Source organism: Podarcis pityusensis (assembly GCF_964106645.2).
Source record: "Podarcis pityusensis genome assembly, chromosome: 6".
NCBI classification, from domain to species: Eukaryota; Metazoa; Chordata; class Lepidosauria; order Squamata; family Lacertidae; genus Podarcis; species Podarcis pityusensis.
The window spans coordinates 34,707,332-34,729,761 of record NC_138030.1 but is presented as its reverse complement, the minus strand read 5'-3'; the positions used below and the strand labels follow the sequence as shown (position 1 = coordinate 34,729,761).

Genomic DNA, 22,430 nt, shown 5'->3' with positions numbered 1-22,430 from the left:
TGGGGTGCCCTGGCTCCCTTTCTAATTTCTGGACTCTGCTTCTAATTTCTGGGTGCCAGAGATAGAATCTTGCATGTTAAAATATCAGCCAGTCTGGCTTCCTGATGAAGTAATCACATGGAGAGATAGGCCATTAAAATAACACAAAAGGGATGGGTGATGGCCTGTTAAGAAAGCCATCACAAAGCTAAGGCTGTATCAGCTGGAAAATGGGTGAAGCCCTCCCTGAGGTCAGAGTTAAGCAGAAAAAAGGCCAGTAATAGAGTTTTCAGGATTGCAGTTTTGCCTTATGTAAGCTGAAACAAACAGTTTGCAAGCTGGAGAAAGGGGGGCGGGGTTGTCAGAACAATGTGGACTGTCAGTTTGAATCCATGAGTGTGGCCATGAACCTCCATCCTAGGTTCAGGTTGTATATATCTGTAAATAAACCATATATCATAAAGACACCACAGTCTCTGCTGTGTCTCATTTCCAAAGGAAACACAAAACCTGAGTAGGTGCCTGGACTCCTCGCTGTGGTAATCCTAGCACACCTCATGAAACCAGAGAGAAAATGGTATCTTGAACTCTGTGACATTAAGTATTTTTTTAAAAAAAGAACACACAGTAAAGTTCCTCTGAATTCTTATTCTTGCAACATTTAAGCAGTTCTAAAAGGAAGCTGTTCTGCTTTCCAGTAATGCTAAAGTAAGAACTGTTGCAGAGCTCAGTGTTTGAATCAGAGGTTCAAATCTCAGAATGGGCCGGAGGTAAATATATATATATGGACAGGAATTCCTGAATGACACATACAACAGGAACTTTTAAAGTATGGTGTTTCTTTATTGCTCAAGAAAGGAAGCTAATTTGCAGGAGGGGAGGGAGACATCAATTCAACCACATGATTGCAATTATGGAGTGACTGAAGCTTAACCACATGGTCATATTGACTGTGTGGGAACCTTTACTCACACAAGCATCACCCAGAAATCCGGATGGTGTATCACCTGATTGTGCCCAGCTCTGAATCCCAATGTTGCTCAGTTACCAGCTATAACGATAGGAGCCCCTGGCCATATGGTACTAATGAGTTGTGCTCCAGACATATGGCTGCAATGGGGAAATATATGAATCATCTCTAAGTGTGAGTTGGCTGTTAAAGGGGGTGGGTGGGAGAGTATACATCTTTGACTACTCCACAAACATAATTTGTTTTAATTAATTTTGCTACAAGCTTTTCAGCATTTGGAATCCACTAGAGGGAATAATGTGTTTTAAGCTTGATAATGCTGAGTTTTATAGGGCCAGTGCAGTTCCATCTGGAGAAAAATGGTTGACAGCCACATCTGTGACAATGTGGACTGTGGCAGTTTTTTTGTTAGAAACTATGACGTGCAATGGAAAGTGTGTTTTCAAAAGTAATATGAAAGAGATGTCATAATGACAATGATGTGTATTTCAAAAAAGCAAGCATCATTACAGTGGTACCTCGGGTTACATTCGCTTCAGGTTACAGACTCCACTAACCCAGAAATAGTGCTTCAGGTTAAGAACTTTGCTTCAGGATGAGAACAGAAATCGTGCTCCGGCGGCAGCAGGAGGCCCCATTAGCTAAAGTGGTGCTTCAGGTTAAGAACAGTTTCAGGTTAAGAATCGACCTCCAGAACGAATTAAGTACTTAACCCGAGGTACCACTGTATTTGTAAAGAACAAATTAATGAAACAGAAGGAAAGCTAAGCCAGTATTTAGAAGCTGGAGAGAGAGAAAGTCTCATTTACAGGTAATCTACCCCATTATATTTTTAAAGAGTTGGTGGTGGTGGTGGCATCTGTCTGTCTCAGGAGACAATGGAAGAGTGCACCTTCGGGGGTGAAGTCAAACCTGACTTTTGGTCTCCAGGCACTGAGGTCATCTGCAAGACATTCCCACATGGTGGGTTTGATGTTGCAAGCCCTCGTGTCTCATTTGCAGACATCTTTGTAACACAGAGTCGGTCTGCCAATGGGCCTGGTGCCGGAAGCCAGCTACCCATAGAGCATGTCCTTGGAGACCCTGACATCTTCCATCCTGTGGACATGACCAAGTCAGCATAGTTGTCACTGAGAGAAGAATGTGAACATGCTGAGAATGTGGGCTTGGGAGAGCACATCTTTGAGACTCTGTAAAAAGAACTTCTCAGGGCAGCATACAACAGAACTAAAAACAAATTTAAAATACCTACAATAAAACAGATTAACAGAAAAACATAAGAATCCTAAGATTCCTTTTACACTGCATTACCTGTAGTTATAGAACTGTGGCCTTTTGATCACCATTCTAAATTTTAAATAGCGGGAAAAAGCTGTATGGAAGAATACCACCCCAAATTTTTTTCATGTGAAATTACAATGCAAAACGCCTATGATTTTCTAAGTTAACTGGATTGCTAACAGATTTTTTCCTGGAAGCAAATAACAGGGACATGAGCACTAAACCTCCACTAGATTCTGCTGGTTTTCCAGAAGTGGCTTTTAGACCATTTGAATAATCACATAATATTTGAAATTTAACAGGTAACAAACATGGAAGATGGAATATTGTGCTGCCTATAGAAAGTGTGCGATCTGCTTTCCATTTGGACCAGAGCCTCCAAGAAAATTGACTTTTGTCTGATTTATATGACCACAAGGTTCCTGCTGCCCACTATGAATTCCTGCATATGCCAACTCTCACATGTGCAGCACATGCAGCTGTTAAATTTTTGAGCCTACATATGTGACTTGGGGGGGAGGGGAACTATGTTGTTGTTTTATGACAAAAAGGGTGGTGAAGATGAGAGTGAATGCACCAGTTTGTGGTGAGAGACAAAAATTATAACTTATAACTGGTGGTTGTGATGGCTGCATACAACCAGGCAATGGGTAAGGAATTTATATGTGCAACAATTCAGGTAGCCATCTGAGTTTCTTGGTTATTTCAAAATAAGATGGACACTGAATTAATAGAAAGTGGAACAACTTCTCCCTCCTCCAAATTTATCATTCATATTTTTTTTTAGATTTTTGCAATCAAATACAACCTGCCTCACAGCCTTCCCATTTAACAATCAACTTCTTTATATTGGGCAATACAAGCTAAGTGAAGTTTACTTGTCCCATAATACCCACTGCCACATTCTGATATATTTTGCAAATTGTAAAGCAGCACTTTAAAAAGGTTTCATTTTCAAGGCAATTGATTTGATGGATGAGCTCATCTGCAATACCTAAGAATCAACCGTAATAAAATTACAGAAGATGGATTATAAAACTGGTCAGTTAAGAAACCAGGCATAAGCAGCTAGGATAGTTAAGCACGGAGCTTGGGTATTTCTGTTGGTGTTATTCTGGTTTTTGTTGCATATGTTCAGAACCTAGATTCTCTTATAATTCTCAGTATTCTGTACAGTAGCATGTATCTTAGAGAGAAAGAAATATAGGACATGGAATTATTTACAGAAGACTAAACCCAGGAGACAATACAACATTACCCTGCCACAAACATATGCATCCGCTGATGAAGCAGGAAGCTTCTTGGTATCCCTGATTATCTGCTTGCAAAAGTATGTTTTCTTTTTAAGCAAAGCAGATTTATTTTCTTCCTTACGTCTTATACTTACAAAAATTGACATCTACATCTATCAACGTAGAGAAGAGAGCTTCATTTCCACTCCAGTGCACTGTTCTTCACACTATGGAGAATCCTTGCAGCCAATGCAGGAGAGTCAGACTGTTATCTGTACATGAAGCTGGAATCAATCTTGGCTCCCCCCTCTTAAAAACAAAAAAAAAGCCTCAGCTTTCCAAGACAAATTAATTCTGACATCTTAATTATAAGCTCAGCAGAAAGGTTGGTGCGAGATTCATGAGCATTGAAGATTATCATTATATTGTCATTATTTGCTAATGACTGCAAGTGACTCCAGCACAGAATGGCAATTTATAACCATAAAAAAACTCTGGAAATGCATATTATATTCTATTTGTTCCAAAGGAGTTCTTCTGCTATTATGCTGATAACAAATAACAGAAGCGACAATACTGCTTTGACATTGTTGCTTTACAGGCATGAAACACATTTTTGTTGTGGCAGCAGTCTAGAAAATATCTGTCAAGTGCTTGGTTATTTTTAAACCAAATTGTAAATAGGGCATATTTTTGAGAACCAAATTAAGGAGACATCTCTCATTGCAGAGCTACTTCTCAGTTGACACAAACAGGTCTTAGCATCTGCATGAAACCAATGTCTGAGGCCATGATCTGGACCTAAGTGCTCAGGCCATTATCTTTCAAAAATGTGATGAGGGTATTGCTAGACTTTATGTGGCAGACACAGGTGGAAGTCATTGCCGGAGGCCTCACAGTTGTTTCCCACTTAGGAGGTCACTGTAGCAAATAGGCACATTGATGTTAGCAATCCCTGCAAAAATGGACTGTTACTCCACAGATGGCTTGTGTGGACACCAAAAGGAGATCCCACCACGTAGCTATGAAAGAAATGAGGAGGGCAGGCAGCAATGGAACAGGATTCAAACACTCTGCTCAAAGGCAATGTGGGCCAAATGTGGACTTCTCCGGCATTATTTCACATAAGTACGCAGCCAAAAGAGATGTGGCAGATTAACCAGATATAGAGATGGATTACGGTGCAATGAAAGATCACGGAAAGCAGTTAGAAGTCTGTTGTTACTATTATGCTCCCTCCATGCTTCTTCCCAGTAGATGCACTTACAGGTAAAGAAAAAAATCCTCTGGAAGATGAGCCATTTGGTGAGCACTCCAGGTGAGAGTGTATACGCTCATTGGAAAGGAGTACATGGCTGGAGGCTGTATTAAGGAGGCAAGTTTACAGAGGTGGAGGCAGTTGCACTTACAAAATGATGCACAAACTGGTGACTAAATGCATGGAAGGCCTGTGCTATGTGGCTGATATCCAACTGAGTAATGCTCAGAGCAGACCTCTTTATTGCAGTGGGTATGCTCAGCATATGACTAATATTAGATATCACCCTGAATTGTCAAGTGTTCTTTGAAAGAGGGAATTGGAGTAGGTGCGTTTTTTATAATCTAAGGCAGGGAGAGATGCTGCACCCATTGAAATTCTTTTTTCTTCACAGTTATTAATGGCACAAGAAGACAAGTCATACTTGTATGTAGCTACTTTAACAGTAAAGGTATATGTGCAGTAACTACTGGAAACTGGAAGCTTGCCATAGTAGGGTTGAGGTTCAAGGGAGAGGAACCTGGTGCCTTCCAGTTATTATTGGACTCCCAATATCAATCAGTCCCAAGCAGCACGCTCATTGATCAGGGGTGGTGGGAGGTGAGGTCTGGCAGCATCTGGAGGGTCATGGGTTGCCCACCCCTTCTCTAGATCACCTGTCTCCAATGCAGCAACCAGGTTCCATATTGCCTTTTCTCTCCCCTTCTGCTGGGACCTGGATGGAAGCAATGCCCATCAGCAGGAATTTTGGCTTGAAGGGGTTAATTCCTGCCAAGTGCTTGTGTTAACTAGGTATTCCAATTCAGCCCTGGAGATGCTTGACTGAAAAGCTATCAGGGCAACAAACATGCTCTCTCATCTTTCTGTACTAATGGGCTCTTCACTGTACTAGCGCACAGTTAAAAAAAATCTGACAGTATCTCTGAAAATAAGCAAAGCATTCCTTTCCTAATTATTCAATGGGCTGCATCAAGTAAACATTAATAATTTAATCAATGTACTTTTGAGCTGCTTTTCTGTGCTGAATTGCGTTAGAACAGCCAGAATACTGAAAGAGCTCCCAAGGGTTATCCTCCAAGCTTTGTATTTAAGAACATGTTTCTTGCAGTGAAGGCCACATCCCAAAAGACCAGCTCATGACCATTTGACCTCCCTCTTGTGATGGTGCAATACCTCTACGGTAACTATAGTTCACTGAACCTTCCCTTTATCTAGTTCCACAGTAGCAAGAAGAAACAATTTATTAATCCACTTCTGGGCTGGCCCCCACTGGTAAGTGTCCCAGCGACAACAGTGTGGAATGTGGAACTCTGAAATTCAATAAAGGCCTTAGCAAATGAAGTAGATAATTGCTCTACCAAATAATGACTATGTGGTACAAAGTGTGGGGATATTCTTGGAGCCTTCTGCCTATATATTCTTTAAATCTTATCCTTCAAAAACAACAACAACAAACCCTTTATCAAGGAATATTCTGGGATGCTAATTGAACTGGATAATATTCTATGTTTTGCCCTCTAGATGAGGACAATGATACATTTAATTGAATGATTAAACACTGAATTATTAATAGAATTAACTGGTCTGAAGGAACTCAACAATGATACATATGCCACACTGCTCACAGACTAAGGACAAGGTGGAAACTAAGGTCATATTTCATCATGTTAGCGGAGAAGAACAGAGTTAGTAAGACTGAACAATTTCATAAAAAGATCTAAACTGAGATTTAGTAGTGACTTAAGAGTGAGGTTCAAATGTCATCTTTTCTTAAAAACTCACCAGGTGGACTAGGATAGACACGAGTCTCTTAGTCCCTCATCATATGGTGATGCCAGCAGTTTGCTTTACCTGACTGTTACATGGACTGCGAAGGCCTAATTCTCACTGAAATAGTAAACTTATAGTCTGGGTTGTACCACTATTGGTGGACAAAGGCTCACATGACTGAATACAGATATAGATAGATGATAGATAGATAGATAGATAGTTAGATATAGATATAGATATAAATATAAATAGATGATAGATAATCAGCATGTCTAGGTTAAAGATTCATGTTCTAGCCTAGTCAATGTAGTGTCTTCCAGATGTGTTGGACACCATCTCCTATCAGCCAATAGTCACGAATAATGAGAGCTGGAGTTCAACAAACTCTGGAGGCAATACATTAGCCAACCTTGCACTCTGCTCAATTTAAGGTTAGACCCCTGTAAAGCACTATAGATGGAGTTCCCCTTAAAGGCAACCCAGAAGCTTCTATTGATGCAAAATGTGGCAGTAAGGGTTTTGATGGTAGCCAGGTGATCAGATCATGCTACACAAACCTTGTTCCAGCTACATTCATTGCTTAATTTACTTCCAGGTTCAATTCAAGGTCCTTGTTGTTGGGACTGTTAAAGCTGTAAAAGTTTGAGTCTACAGTATCTCAAGAATTGCCTCCTACTCTCTTGCTGTTTCATCTTGTCAGTTGCTAAAAAGTGGGCTGGGAGGAGAAGGGTACAACTTATGGGCTGCTGGTGGAAGTCGAAGCATATTTGTCAATGAGTCCCATGTCCTTGTGTTTCTCTGCGTTAGTTCCATGTGTGTGCAATTCTAAATATGTGCATGCTATATTTGTGAGTGGGAGCAGCTGCCACTCACTCATTTTTCACCGAACAGTACCAGAACTGAAAATCTGTCTTCAGTGTCTGGAACAACTTTTGACCTAGGCAGTCAAAGTACACTTTACCCTTCTTTGTTATTTCATTCATCCCTGTTGCGGCTCATATTCAAACAGATCAGAGGCAGAGAACAGAGAGACACAGCTGGTAGAGAAGGGAGTAGATTGGTTAGATCACAGTTTCTGTCTCTTCTTCTTGTTGGCTCGCCCAGAGGGCTTGTGATGCTCTGCCTGGAAGCCTAGGTCTGTGGTCAAAGAAAGAAGAACCGCATCAGCAGATGGAAGTCTGAAAGTGGCCAGTTGACAATGGGGGAGGGCAGAGCAGAGCAGAGAATGGAGAGGGGGCCTGCAGTGCTGCTTCAGTGGCCCACACCAGCAACTGGATTCTTTCTGTGCACCTTGCACGGCCACTTGGAGGAGCAGAGGAGCAGCTCACAGAGTATGTGGAGGGACTGGTAGGCTCCTTGCTACTCCAAGCCAGAGTGGAAAGGCACAATTTTTGTGTGCCCCACCCCCCGGGCCTGGGCTCTTGGTGGGGGTCAAGTTGGCCAACCCCTAGGTACTCCCCTGCTCAGAAGATTAAATGCAAATGACAACAGGACTCATTTATCTACCATTCATAGCTGTGAAGAAATAGAAGAAACTTGCATCTTATGATGTCACGGTGGTGCAAGTCTCAGAAAACCTGGGCCTCCCAAAATGTTCTGTTCCACAAACTGTTGGTATTTTACCCCCACCCCATATTGTGATGGGTTACCCTGCGTGTGTAGTCTGTAATTGCTGTCAGACATGCACATGGTGACTAGAATGCATGAAGGTATGTTGAGCGGGACATAGAATCATAGAATTGTAGTTCTAGAAGTGACCCTGAGGGTAAAGCATCCATGACAGATGACCATCCAAACTCTGTTTAAAAACCTCCAAGGGAGGAGAGTTCACCACCTTCCGAGGGAGTCCATTTCACTGTCAAACAACTCTTACTGTCAGAATTGGTAATAGTTAAGAAAAGAGCAGTGAATATATATTTCAAGGTTGTTTAATATAAAAGCCATTTTCACTGCAGTTGAAAATGTAAAAATCATTAAAGTAATGGAATGTTGCTAGCTATGTTCTATAGTTATTCCTCTTGGTATCAATTATCCCAGTCACACAATTTCCTATAAAGGTACATGATTAAAATGCCGTTGTTGTTGTTGTTATTTATTTCATTTCACCCTAGATAGCAATAAAAGTACTAAGAGCTGTATTCAAGTAGCTTATTCATTTGGAAGCTTGATAATAACAGGTAGGAAAGCAAAATAAACTTTGCATGATAAACATTTGAGAGGCGTGGGAATTGTCTCCCTGTTTCCTTCTTGTTTTTTTATTTTTATTTTTATTTTTGAGCAAGTAGGATTACTGTTTGGTTCTGTGGCATAATCATCAGCCCAAAAGCCAATGTTTCCTGGTTCTGGAAGGATTTTTTTCCTTCTTCAAATTATTGTCTTTCATCAGAGTCGATTTCCTTGATGCAATTGGAACAAACCATTTTGACCTGATCATCAATACACTTGAAGGATCAATTTGTTCATACTATGGAGTGTGTGTTTTAACAGTAAAGTGTAAGACTTTGCTTAATTGTGGTTCATAAGAGGGTAAGAAGAGCCCTGCTGTATCAGACTATAAAGGGCCACAAAGTTCAGCATACTGTTCTCACAGTGGCCTAACAGATGTGTATGGAAGCCCACAAACAGGATGTGAGTCCAACTGCACTGCCGCCCTTGTGTTCTGCAGTGCAGGGGTGGGGGGTGGGATTTGGTGCTTTGGAGTTCCAAAGCCAGGACTTCAAAGTAGGCAGCAGGCACTGCTAAAGGGAGGGGGTCCTCCCTTTCAAAGTCATGTTGCTATCTACTACATGCTCAGCCAAATTGAGCAGCTTCAGGTGCACGAGAGAGCTCCCTGCAGAGAGCTGTCTCACACACCTGGATCAAGCAGGATTGCCCTCCTGTTGCACTGACTGATGGGGAAGGAATCCTGCTTAGCACTGCAGGCTGCCTTAACATGCTTTGCAAAAGCACTATTTTAAACAGCTTGCACCTCTCCTTTAAGGCAGTGGGCCAACGGCAGCAGGGTGGTGTGGGAGACTCTTCTGAATGCCCAGTTGCATATTTTTTTTTACCCCAGAGACTTCACTGATGATGTTGTTAGCGGCAAAATGATAACAATAAAAGCAGGCAAAGTTTGGGGGTGGATGGAGAGGTTTAAGGCCCTCCTCCTTCCCCAGACTGATATTTTGATGAGCATCTAGCAGCTGAGGTTGGGGCCTGTATGCATCTGTGTGCATGAGAGACTGTGGGGTGATTTTACGTCCAACAAAGGGAGTCCTCAGAAGTGCACTAGGCGCTCCCAACCTTGCACCAAGCCCTGGATCAGGTTACATCTGGGGATGAGGCAGCAAGATGTGCCTGCAATGAGCCTGAAATGTGGCTGTCCACACCCAGAATCCAAGAGTCTTATTTGCCAACCAAGGAAGTGCCCAGCTACAAACAAGGATTTACCAGGAGTAGAGGTCTCAAAAATAAGACCCTCCCCTCAGAGAGACCTCTGGAGAGATGGGTGTTGATAGGAACCAGATGAGGTTGGGTGGTAGTTCCAGCAGCATTAGCTCAACCCCCTCCCCAAGTGCTGGCCTGGAAGAGCTACTGGAACAATGTCTATGTCCCAGCTCCGTCACTTGCCTACTATTAGATCTCATGTCTATGACAAACCTGGCCATGGGCTGACTCTTTGCAGTGGACTCTGCTTGCTTGGACCTTGGACTTCCCTTGGATATTGCTATGGTTGCTGCCCCATTGGTGTTGCTGCTGCTAAGCTTCATGTTTACTCAGGAGCCCAGTAAGAACAGGACAGGTGGCTACACCCACTGCTGGCATGTGAACACCCCCCCAAAGGTGAATATGAAGCCAAAAACTGTTTTCTATCTGCCCTACAGTCTATTGTAACATGCAGGGATTGCATGGCAGACTTGTATGGGTTCTTTTGCTGAGAGTGGCGCATGGGTTCCCGAAAGGTAGAAAGTTTTGAAAAACACTGCCTTAGGACATGCATGTTCTACTGCAAGAAGCAGCTGTTAGATTCAGACACTGGCTGCAGCTTGAAAATACTTTGAAACCAACAAAATAACTCAGAGGAAATTACAATCAGCACGATAAAAAAAACCCTGCCACTTCTAAATGTTTGTTCTTCAGCATAAGAGGAGCCATATACTGCTACTCATTGGAGGGGATAGAACTTAACATTCATCCTATTACAGTGCTATGGAATAAATAGTTTCAGCAATACAAGTGGGTGTTGGTTGCAAATTAACAATTGATTACATATAAAACACTTTCTCCTAATAAAATGGAATAGCTAATTGATGTGTTTTCAGCCGCTTTTTATCTTCTCAGCTCCATTTCAAACCCTTGCTTTGGTTTGCTCTTCTTGAAAGACTAGCAATTATTTTGCAGCAATAAAAAAAAAATCAATTGGCAAATTAGAACCATAGTTTGCCTTCAATCCTTCAGTGTTTCTATTCTCTGCCAACTGGAACCGCTCATTTGGAAGGGCTGAACAGATATTGAAATTTCTCCACTTCGTCACTGGCTTCAATATATGCAGTTCATGGCAATGGGAAAGTGGGGACTCCTTGAAGAGGCAACCAGGGCTTATTGCAGGGTTCTCCCCTATATACAGTGGTACCTTGGGTTAAGAACTTAATTCGTTCCGGAGGTCCGTTCTTAACCTGAAACTGTTGTTAACCTGAAGACCACTTTAGCTAATGGAGCCTCCCGCTGCTGCCACGCCGCCGGAGCACAATTTCTGTTCTCATCCTGAAGCAAAGTTCTTAACCTGAAGCACTATTTCTGGGTTAGCAGAGTCTGTAACCCGAAGTGTCTGTAACCCGAGGTACCACTGTACATGAGAAATTTCAATGATTTCTTGATTCATGTATGGACAATGTGTGGGCATATTTTACTATCTGCTATGTGCCCAAAGAGAACCAAGGACTGCTTGTATTCAAAGACAAACTTTTTATGTGAACTAGTCCAAAGAGCTTCAGAGATAGTAACAGGTTCAAGTCTTTGAAGAATGAATAGTAATGAATATCAATCAAGATATGAGAATATATTGAAATAACTTGGAAGTCTTTTCTCTCTGGGACAGAAGACAGGGACAGCGATATTTCTGCTCCCAAGTTCAAAGGACCCTCAAAACCATAGGTGGGCTCCAGAGGCCATGACCCTCACTCATAGATTTGAGAGAGAAGAAACCTCATACCAACATATTCTCCATATTCTTTTTGTCCATAAGAGAAATGTGGTTTGGGCCATACAAGATCTAAACTTCATAAAGAAGAGACACTTTCATGCAGATATGCATCAGGAGGAGACTATCCATTTGACAGAGTCGTGGTTTTTCATATCTATTTTATATGTTTGCCTAAGACCAGGGTGTGCATTTGGCAGCCCTCAAACTAATTTCATGCAGCCCTCACTAATTTAAAAAGCGCTCTGTAAGTTATCAAAGCAGCCCCTAGCAAGAGTGAACTTCCTTCCCTCCATGGCCTGCTGGGAAGAGAAAAGAGCGAGAGGGGAGTGGCCGAAAGCAAGAGAGAGAAAAGCTGCAACCCCATCCACTTGTGGCTGTGACCCTACTATTGGCTTTGGACCAGTCCACTGGCAGCGTGTGGTCCCTGACAGTTTATCCCCAAGGGAATGCGACCCTTGACAGAGACAAGTTAGCCATTCCTACCTAAGACAAATCTACTGCTTGATCCCAAATCTTGCTGCAAAATCTGGTCCATAGACCAGGGGTTCTCAAAGGGTGTAGCAGGAGAGGATGGCAAGTGTGGTGGGAAGATTCAAGGACAATCAAAGAAACATTTAAACATTTCAGTGTAGCGTAGTAGAATATCATTATTTATTTATTTTGCCGAAAATGGAAATCTGAGAGCAAGAGCACCAGGTGATACTGAAGACAATCCTAGTTGTAATCTAGAATCGCTGTTTGAACTGAGTGCTGGAGAGGACTCATCTAATTCGACACCAGTAGCAGGCCCCAGCAAACCTTCCCCCCGAAAAAGGTTTAGTCAAGAATATGTGGATAGCTATCTGAGCTTTGCTGTCATGTGGACTGGAGGTGAAAATGTCCCTCAATCTATGTGTTTGATCTGTGGTGAGGAGCTTTTCCAATTCCAATATGTCCCCAAACAAGATGAAAAGACGTCTTGTTGTCAAACATGGAAATCTGGCAAACAATAATGTTCAATATTTTGAAAGGCTTTGGAAGAGCAGAAATGCCAACGGTCATATTTTGAAATGCTATTAAGAGTCTCAGATAAGATGCAAATTATATCTTACCAAGCGGCTGAATTGATTGCTTAACAGACAAAACCACATACAATAGCTGAAAAATTGATTAAGCCTGCCTGCAGCTTGATTGTGAAAATGTTGTTTGGTGGTGATGCTGAGTGACAAGTTATGGATATTCGTTTGTCTGATTATATAATTCACAGAAGAATAGTTATATATCAGCTAATATTGAGAAGTCTGTTTCTGAAACGAAGAAAAATTCTAAATTTGCCATTTAAGTTGGTGAAGCTACCGACTTTAGTGGAAAAGCACAGTTGCTTGCCTATGTCAGATTCATCCACAATGATGAAAGAATTACAGAGTTTCTACTTTACAACAAACAAGTAAAACACATTAGAGGACAATATATTTTCTAAACCATGTCTGAGGGTTGTTGTTTTTTTGGGGGGGGGTGATTTCCTGGGATTCTTGTATTGGAATTTGTACGGATGAAGTGCCATGTATGACAGGCAGTGTGAGAGGCTTGGTGGCACTCATCAAAGAGAAAAATCCAGATGTAATATCAACTCAGTGTTTTTTTACACAGAGAGTCATTAATCTCTAAGACCCTTGAAGCTGATTTGAAGTTGGTTCTCGATCAGACTGTGCTCCCTGAATTTCATCAAAGCAAAGCCACTAAAAACATGCAACTCTGCAAAGAAATGGAATCGAAGTATCAGTGCCCAATCCTGCACTCTGAGGTTCACTGGCTGTCCCACGGAAAAGTTTTAAATCAGATGTTAGAGCTGAAGAACGAATAAAGAGAGTTTTTGGAACAAGAAGAGAATACATTGTACCACCAACTGGGTGACAATGACTGGCAAAGCTGGCATATTTGGCCAATATCTTTACCTGGTTGGATGAGCTCTTGCCAGTATGCAGGGCTGCAATGACAATATTCTCACAGATACGGACAAACCATAGCTGTCAACTTTCAGATTTGAAAATAAGGGATCAGCAGCCTCACCTGTCCCGGGGACAGTCTACAGGATATCTAACAATCCAGGATAGCAGCGGGAAGCAGCTGGAATAAGGGAATTTCCCACAAAAAAAGGGAAGGTTGACAGCTATGAAACAAACTGCATTTTTAAAAAGCTTCAGCTCTGGTGTAGAAGAGCGATGCAACATAACCTCAAAATGTTCCCACTGGTAAAAAGTTTTAAGACGAGCAATGAATTGTATGGCCTCATACAGGAACATATTGCAACACTGATAGGAAAGAGTGATCATTACTTCTAATTGTTGTCTACATAAAATTTTGACTGGGTTAGAGACCCCTTTGCGGATTGCAGCTGTTCAGGACTGACATCGAATGAGGAGGAGGAAATGTTCTGCATTTTGAGTGATTGCACCTTGAAAATGAAACACGGGAGTATGCCACTGAACTCTTTTTGGATATACAATCAGAAGCAGTATCTATGCCTCTCTTCAAGAGTGTTGACTAATGTTCTGCAGTTCTCCATGGCATATTGTTGTGAACAGGGATTTTCAACTCTGACAAATATGAAAGATAAGAAAAAAGACTTTTTGTGTTGATGAGGAAATGAGCTTTCCTGGCAAAAGCAAGCTCACACCTCTCATTGAGTTTGAATACATACTTAAGGTACATATATACGAGACTCATTTATAGTTAGATTTTGGGAATGATTCATATTCTTATGTAGCTGCATTGTTTTATAGTTTACTTTCTGGATGTCCTATGATCGTATTACAAAATAGTTGTGTTGCGTGTTCTAAATAAAGCACTGCTATGAGTTATTTCTTCTTGTTTTATTCTGAAAGTGTGCCCCAAGGGGGGGGGGGGGGTTGAGAACCGCTGCCAGAGACTTCTATGAAGGAAAATGGTATAAGTCCAAATGTACAAAGTTATTCAGAACCTTCAACTTCTGGATTTTAATTTTTGGGATTGCCCAGTTTGTTTCACTGGCTTCACTGAATTTCTGATATTTGGCATATATTCAGATGTCCCTCTTATAATATACATCGGACTGACCTGCACTGTAACTTTTGTGAAAGTGCTATGATAGCCATGCACATATATGTCCTGTTTATTTCATTTAGTTTAATGAAATGTGTGAAATGTGCAAAGCAGCTACCAACATGGTGCCCTCCAGATGTTGTCCAATTCCGAACTCCAGCAGCCTCGGCCAGCTTGACCAGTGGTTGGGGATGAGAGGGGTAGTAATCTATCAATACATGGAATGCATCACATTGGCTGCTCCTGTTGAAAGCTTTTGCCCACATATTTTCTTGACAATCGGAATGAATTCTAGGCAGGGACATTAAGGAACTAGAACACGTGGCCTCCCATCGGGACCGTGTAGTGGATTACAGCTCTTGGGAAGAAATGAGCATTTACTTAAAGGTTCACATGATCCATTCCTAATCTCTGTGAATATGACAACGAAACCTGACAAGTCTGCCGAAGACTCCTTGAATCCCATTAATGATGTAAAACCAGTGACATGGCTCAACTGCTTAAAATGCAAGCCAGCTTCAGGTAGATACTGCTGGAAAATAGGCCATCACTGAGAAGGAAGCTGGAAAAGAGGATTTTAGGAAATGATGATCAGAGACTGAAAAAATATAAGCATTCCTATTTAGTGTATTATTCATGTATGCAAACCTGAAATTGGCAGGCTTGTCCTTTAGTTTCTAGAGGTCTATTGTCAGAGGCAGGGACTGAACTATCTTCGTTTAATACATACATGACCACCACGCCATTAGTCTGCAATGCAAATGAGATCTGAACTAATGATAGAAAAGATTGGGTTCACAGGGTTGATTTGTTTGTTTGTTTGTTTGTTTGTTTTGCTTTTGTGAACAGGAAGATTAAAAGAATACCAACTTCAGAAGATCCATGCAAATAACGGTAACTGTAGCCTTTATCCTATGATTTAGCAAAATGAAAGCTCTCCAACTACGTTTTCCCCTTAAAGAGACAATGAGACATATTGCTTTGAAAATGTTAAGTGCAAAGAAAGACATTGACTCCTGCTGCAACCGCTCTATGATGACTTGCATCTGAGACTCTGCTGTCAGCTTCTGCCAGCTTTTATTGATGCAATATTGACAAAGGACAGAGGTGCAGTTAGGGGTTAGCGAAACCAGCCCCCACTGCAGGCCCAGGTCCAGGAAGGGGCGCAAAATCACCCCAGAAATCTGTCTCCAGTTATATATAAATAAGGTTATGAGTTTAGATAAGAGCTGGGAGCTGAGCAGTAGGAGAAATGGCAAGGCAGTATGAAGGCAGACAGGTGGAGACAATGGATTCTATGACGTATATATGTGTGGTCACGTGTGGTCACTGTAGTGGTAAGATTAAATGCAAGAAATGTTATGCCGGGGGGGGGGAGGCATCAGTATAACTCTTTGCCAGCAACACAAAGGACCCTAGGTACGCATCTGACAAAGGATTGATCCAGTTCCTGAAAATGCATCTTTTAAAAGGCTTGATTCTCAAAGTTGGACTAAAATACCAGCACCCATATCACTGAGAAGATGAGAAGGGGCACTGAACTGCTACAATGAAAGTTTATAGCTGTGTGGCAGAAAGGACTTATGTTGCTAAGGAAAAACACCTGCAGAAGGAAGAGAAGTGCTGGCAGATTGAACCATGGCTAATGAGATTAAATTGATGAAAAGCATATATTAACACAGGAGATCAAGAAAGCTGTAAGAGTTAAAACGTGGAGAATGTTTTGGCAAGGTGGCTGCAGAATTGTCTATACCCTAGGCAGTAAATATTCATAAGCAGGCAAGGTAAGGCATTCATGCATATTTAATCATTATGATCCTTGCATACAGCGTGTGTCACGGCCTGTGAGGGAACAGATTGCTTGCTGGGACTCTTCCCTCTGCAATACACTGTCTTAGGATTTGCCTAGAGTAAGGCAAGGACAAATATTTATTTGTTTGTTTATTTATTACATTTAGATCCCACCCTTCCTCCCAAAGGAGCCCTGGGCAGCAAACAAAATGTGATCAAACATCTTTAGAACAATACCAGTACAGATGCAGACAGGGAAAGATCTCAACCTTAAATAGGTGCTGAAAAGACAACAGTGATGGTTCCTGTCTAAATATTCAAGGGGAGGAAATTTCAAAGGGTAGGTACCCAATGCCTACATTGTGCAGAACAGACTTCTTGATATGATGGTACCTGTAGGAGGCCCTCAACCTGATTGTGTAGTGAATGATTGGGTACATAAGGGGGTGAGATGATCTTTCAGGTTTCCTGGTTCCAAGATATATAGCACTTTATGCAGCAAAAACCAGCACCTTGAACTTAACCTGGTTGCTAATTGGCAAACATTTCAAGTATTTCAACAGTGAGGTAGTGTGTTGGTGATTTCTTGCCCCACTGAGCAGTCAAGTTGCCACATTTTGCACCAGCTGCAGCTTCCAGACCAACTGCAAGGCAAGCCCCACATAAAGCACATTGTATTAATCCAGCCTGGAGGCTACCAGCACACAGGTTATCCTGGTCCAGAAAGGAATGTAGCTGCCTTACCAGTCAAAGCTGGTTGAAGGCACTCCTTAGCCACAGAAGTTACTTGGGGCTCTAGCAAGAAAGATGGGTGCAGGAACATCCTCATGCGACGAACCTGCTCTTTCAAGGGAAGTATGACTAGTGGTCACACATTCACAACTTTATTAACACCTTGTAAATGCCAGCTGCGATAAATTTCCACAAAATATGCAACCACAAACTAAACATGGAAGTTTAGAACAAGAACTTCTATAATATGAATTGAGAGGAGCAGGTGCATAAATTATAACCAAAAAGGAAGGTGAGAGGTGTAAAATAGATGGGGAGATACCATTTAAGGGCACAGTTTATACTGTTATAGCAGGCATCCCCAGACTTGGGCCTCCAGCTGTTTTGGGACTACAACTCCCATCATCCCTAGCGAACAGGAACAGTGGTCAGGGATGATGGGAATTGTAGTCCCAAAACAGCTGGAGGCCCGAGTCTGGGGATGCCTGCATAGGAATATTCAGCTTTTCAAGTTTTACAAAATGAACTTTCAATATGATGAAAAGTTTTGTGTAACATGAAGTCTGTGCCACATTTTAGGAAAGATACCAACAATTTGGAACAGGTTCAGAAGAATGCAGAAATCTGGGAACGTGGAAGCAAGTCTTACAAAGAACTGGGGTATCAGGGACCAGGAGTCAGATGCCTCTTCATTGGGTAATGGAGGATAGGACTCCAAAGCTGATGTGGAAGAGCACCAGAAATAGTTCTATGAGGTGGTCAGGCCAGTGTTTGGCAGAAAGCCCGGGCATGTGGCATTTCCTTTCTCTGACTTAGGGACTCCAGAAGAGCCAGGAAGACCTGAGACTTCCCTACTCTGCTGCCATAGGAGGTTCCTGGGGAAAGGTGGGCTCCTTTAAGTAAATAAGCATTTTGCAACACAGGTGCTGCTAGCAATTAGGCTGCACCTGCTGCTGCTATATAAGAGCTCAGTTTCCACTTCTTCCTTGCTGCGGCAATTTCCTGGAGCTCTTGCGGAACCTTACTTTTTCTCTCGGTTCTGTCTTCCTTTACAATCAGTTTGAGACTTTCTTGCTGTGCCGCAAAGCAACACATGAGTATGTTTATCTTGAAGAAGAGAAAATGGGAGGCATAATAGCACTTTTCAAATCACTGAAGGGCTCTCTTGCAGAGGTCTGAGCTGGCTGCTCCAAGTTCAGACTGCATGGCGCTCACAAGCCACTATTGAGTTCCTATACTGGTGTTTTAGTAGCTTTCACCACTATAACTAAGCCAAGTTTTACTGCTTGTGCAGCTGCATGGAAAAGCACATGAATCTGACCTTCGGAGAGTTTGTAAGTAAATTGGTTTTAACTTACCAAATTTGTGGTATTTTTCTATACTAGGAGAAGAGGGGCATATTTTAAAGGTCTAACAGTCTATAGTTCTGTGTGTATCTTGTGATTTAAAATCTCTGCTGAGGTTCTCTCACCAGTGAATACTTGCCCCAACCTTGGATCTTAACACCCAGGAATTCTCCTTTTATACCTATTTTTTCCCTTGTCACCAACAGTTTCCTTCTTTTGTGTTCTAATGAATGCAAATAAATTGTGACAGAGCTTGCTGTTGCAATGGTTTTCCTCACTTTCATGTGTTCATAAAAGCCATGGACATCTGTAAAGCATTATTGTTTATTCCTTTCAATGAATAAAGTGAAGCAGCTTCTGTGCCTCCTGCAATCCAAAAGTCCCCTGCCAACCTTAAATGGTGTGATTTTTGTAGGGGGCAGGATAGCCATGTCCAGATCATGGGAGGTATCCTGTACTTTCTTCTGCACTCTAGTAAGTAGGGATGGAGGAGAAAATTCAGTTTGGTTTGAGTCAAACAGCAGGGAAATAGCTCAGTTGGTTAAAGCATGTTGTTAATGCCAAGGTTGCGGGTTTGATCCCTGTATGGGACTGCTGCATATTCCTGAATTGCAGGGGGTTGATCCTTATGGTCCCTTCCAACTCTATGATTCTATGAATCCACACTTCCCAGAACAATGTGCAAACTGCAAAACATCCATCATTAGAAATATGCACTTCTACAGGAGGTTTTGCAATGCAGTTAGTTCTAAGGTTTAAAAGAACCTGTCCAAATTGAATATATCGGAGGAAAGTTTGCATACAATTGTATATATTCATGAAAATGACATATGGAAATGCATGTTTATGCACTGGGGAAATTGCTTGTAAAAAAGTGTACAGGCAGCATTCTGTAAAAATGTGTGTTTTACAAAGGACTAAAATACTGGTAATTTTTTGGGTTAAGATTTTTGTTTTTAAAAATGCAAATTGGTGCAGAAATGTGGAGAACTGAAGGATGGAAGAAAGGAGGAACAGAGAGAAACTGAAATTGACATATTCATCAATCCCTAGCAGTAGATGCATATTTTCTTATCTGAACACTGCAGAGATAAAGGAAAGCTGCAAGTGGTAGAATTTTCCCTTCTGTGCAGCTGTTAAAACTACAGCCCGCTTCATCTTTTCTGGAAATCCCACGAAAGACATTTAAACAAAGCAGACACAGATCGTACTCATGTCCAAAGGAAAATAATACAAAGAGAGATGAGAACAAACAAAAACACAATGTCAAGGTGAACTGAGGCAAATGGCAGCACAGAGATGCCTGGAGTGGAAATGTATGTGGATTATCGGTGGGCAAAGTCAACTTGTAGATTAGCTGCTTAACACAGTACTGGCTGTGTGAGATGAATAAAGGTTCTTTTATTTGGCGAGAGAGTATCTAGAAGATTTCTCCTGGAACGAGGTGAATGGGTGGGGGGTAGGGAAGGAGCTGCATGCTAACTCATTTACTTTTCTGGCTACAGACCTTCTTTAAGCAAGGGTCTTATTGGCTTATTTCTAGTATCCTGAGACTGCAGATGGTGACTGCCCATCAAACATGAGGATTTTGTTCTTCTTTGCTGAAATCCTTAGGATTTTGTTGTTGCCTGTTGGAAGCAGATAAAGGGTCACCAAACAACCGGAACTTCAAGTACTAACTGAACTGCATTTCTTTTGGTTAAAATTAAATGTATAAATGTACTTGAGACCAGTCCATGGTTGCATTACAGGGGGCAGAGTGACCCAATCCCAATCCTTTTTGGGATTATCCACTTTGATGATGGTTTTATAAGGGGTGCAGAAGGACCATTATTTGGCTAAACTGGAGGGAATCGGAGCTTACGGATTTCACTAATACCCTGCCTACCTCTTGCTCTTTAATTAAAGCACTGCCCACATTTATTTGTGTATTTTTCAGGATTGACCAGTAAACTTGCCTGGCACCATCACTTTCAAAAATGTTTGGTTCATCGTTTTTCAAAAAACTCAGATATCTCAGGCTATAGTTGGGTTTCTGCTTCATTCATTTTGACAAGCCATTTAATTCCTTCTTTTAAGCTGTGGCATAGCACATGCCCCAACAACAAGTCAAAGCCTCACTGATAGGGAGATGTCAAACAGTCACTGCAATTTCTATTATCTGACTCTGCATGGTGAACACTACGGAAACTGGCAAAGTGGCTCAGGAGAGCTTACAGATTTATTGACTGAACTGTTTATGATTACAACAGTTTACAAGATGACAGGATACTTAAAAGAACATTGTTATATTGTCTGAAAGAGGCTGATATTACTCATTTAGAATTGATACTGTACTTGTTAATCACTGTGAAAGTATGCAAAACTTCATATTGGATACAAATGTGTCTGATTGGTTTAAGAAGCTAATGAGCCATAGAACTTAAAACTGATGTCTGGGATCCAGCTCAGGTACAAACACATTGAGTAATGGATAATGTTTGCAATGTGCGGGAACAACAAACTTCAAGACAATATTTTTACCGTAGGATATACATTCATTCATTTATTTAACTAAAGGCTACTAAAAAAGATTGTTTCCCCAAGTTCGGACAGTCTATTGGCTACACACCAGCAGCATAAACATATGGGGTGGGAGTAGACAGTATGCTTGAGTCTCTGACCCCTAAGTATGGGTTGTTATGGTAACAAAGGAGGGCCAGAGGGCAAATGGGTGGGTCCCCTCCCTTGGCTGTTTGGTGGTTGGAAAAATGAGTTGAGGTGTGTGAGTAAGAAGCTAGAAGCAGACTGCAGGCTGGGCAACTGAGAAAGAGCCATGCCAGATTTCTGCTTGAATCCAAGGCTGTGGCTATGGGAGAAGCAAGCCCCCCTTTGGGTGCTAATGCTGTGAGCATTGCTGCACTGCTGTCCTACTTGCAGGCATCTATAGGAAGCTATGTGGCCACTGTGAGAATAGGACACTAGCCTAGATGGGCCTTAGGTGTGACCCAGCAGGGTGAGTCTGATGTTCATGGGCACTAACCCAGTGGTTCCCAATTAGCTAAGCACTGCAGACTCTGTTTTTCAAAAGCCAAGCCATGGACTCCTTTTCAAAAATTTTGATATCTCTGTAGTAGATTTTGTTAGGTGAATGGTGCCTGAGACCTCCTGGGTGGTTTGCATGGAGTTCCTAGGGTCCGTGGACCATCAGTTGGGAACCACTGCCCTAACCCATTGGCTCTCTGCTATGGTCCAGTTTTGGATTGAAGCATACATGTCGGTTTGCATGGGGTGGGGAACCCCTCCCATTGGACCTATAAAGCTCTATGCAGCTCAGGATCGCAGTACTTCAAGGGCTACCTCTTGCTACATGACCTGACCCCAGACCTTGTGATCAACAGCTGACTCCCTTCTCATCCTTTGGTAGGTGGCAACACAAGACCAGGCCTTTTCGGTGGTGGCCCTCAACTTGTGGAATGCTCTCCCCAGGGAGGCATGTCTAGTACCTTCTTTATCTATTTTTAGGTACCAGGCAAATATTTTTATTTTTACCCAGGCTTTTGGCCCTTAATTTGAATGGCAGCAAGGGGACGCAGGTGGCGCTGTGGTCTAAACCACTGAGCCTCTTGGGCTTGCCGATCAGAAGGTCAGCGGTTTGAATCGCCATGACTGAGTGAGTTCCTGTTGCTCTGTTCCAGCTCCTGCCAACCTAGCAGTTTGAAAGCATGTCAGTGAAAGTAGATAAATAGGTACCATTGCAGTGGGAAGGTAAACGGCATATCCGTGCACTCTGGTTTCCGTCACAGTGTTCTGTTGCATCAGAAGCAGTTTAGTCATGCTGGCTACATGA

At 42.0% G+C, this 22,430-nt stretch overlaps 1 long non-coding RNA gene across 1 annotated transcript in view; it reads right to left on the bottom strand.

Annotated features, from left to right (window-relative positions):
* Window positions 1–1,708: 1,708 nt before the first annotated feature.
* Window positions 1,709–22,430, bottom strand: part of LOC308479355 — a 41,191-nt gene continuing 20,469 nt past the window's right edge. Inside the window, exons 2-3 of the long non-coding RNA XR_013987637.1 lie at window positions 3,618–3,771; window positions 1,709–2,079 (exon numbers count right to left, since the gene is read on the bottom strand). This is a non-coding gene — a long non-coding RNA (uncharacterized lncRNA). The remainder of the gene's footprint in view (window positions 2,080–3,617; window positions 3,772–22,430) is intronic.